The sequence below is a fragment of the Misgurnus anguillicaudatus genome, chromosome 12, assembly GCF_027580225.2.
Source record: "Misgurnus anguillicaudatus chromosome 12, ASM2758022v2, whole genome shotgun sequence".
In the NCBI taxonomy this organism is placed as follows: Eukaryota; Metazoa; Chordata; class Actinopteri; order Cypriniformes; family Cobitidae; genus Misgurnus; species Misgurnus anguillicaudatus.
The window spans coordinates 35,675,700-35,677,121 of NC_073348.2; positions in this window are offsets into that span (position 1 = coordinate 35,675,700).

The following is a 1,422-nucleotide window of genomic DNA, read 5'->3' on the forward strand; positions in this document are numbered from 1 at the left end:
TACCGTAAATATTTATTTGGTTTCTTTAATTAGATGCCATTTCCCTTCAAAACAATGTTTAGATGAATTATAGCAGCAATCGGTATGAACCATTTATCAATTTGCTATACCAACTTTTACCAAAATACAAAAAACTTTTACCAACTTGTAAAAAATACGTTTTCCTTCTTTATTAATTTATGTTTAGTCATTTAAATTTGATTTCTCATTTGAATTTTAAATATATTATATTATATATTTAATATAAAATAAACTAAGAAGAACCTAATAAATAAATCAACATTTAAAACATTACATTATCGTCATTGCAGGAGTGCAATTTGCTGGTTGTCCTGCAGGTGACCTTGTAACTCTGTTGTCTTACGATGCACTTATGAATGAACGATTACTCCAGAGCACTCGTAGATCTACGATGATTTTCAAGTACTACTTAAGTTACGAAGCTTTTGGGAAACGGCCCGTAATTTTAAGATGATTCGTACGATCGTTTTTACAATCAACTTAGCCTTACGATGCTTTTGGGAAACCCGGCCCAGGTGGATGCCTGTAATGATGTCAAACACTGATGTCAAACACTGCCCAAATAATGATACAGCTCACGTTACGTTAAAATTTTATTGAGAATGGCGTTTTAAAATTTGCATAGATATTTTAACATAAATAGGTCTGGCATTGATACTAGGTAGGGAATTAAGGGCCGTTCACATTATAACGATAACTATAAAAAATATAGTTTTGAAAATCGTTTTATATTAAAGAGAATAGCGGAGCTCACACCAAAACTATAATGATACAGATACAATGAACGACATCATTGGGATCACTTTCTGAGCGATTTTTCCCACCTGATGAAGGATAAACCCTTGATAGCATTAAAATCTATTTGAACTGCAAGTGCACGAGCACTTAACATGACAATGAAGCTCATTGCTGAGGTCTATAACACAAGATTACCTGCATTTGCTGTGAAAATTGACTACATAATGCTTTTTAATCTATTACATTAACGAACTGTTATGCCAAAAAGTAAGAGATTACACAAAGTATTAGATTCACTGTTTAGAGTTACGCGAAATGCAGCGTGTTGAGGACAAATGCAAAAGTTTTTATTACAAGCAATATTAAAGGGAAGTGATTTGCGCGAGTGTCGTGAGCAAATTAGCATAAACGTATTGTTTGGTGATGTGGATGATAATATAGTTATCTTTATAGTTATCGTTAAAATGTGAACGGCCCTTCAGTGCTTGTATGTAGTATGCGGATACTGTATGAACGATATAGTTATAAATATCCGGATAAGTTACGGCTGGCAATAATGAAGGATCTTTACAAAAGGCTATTGGGTCTATTTGATATGGTTCCACACCAATCAAGCTTATCCTCTATTGATACTGACGAGATGAAGCTATTAGGCTACTGCTC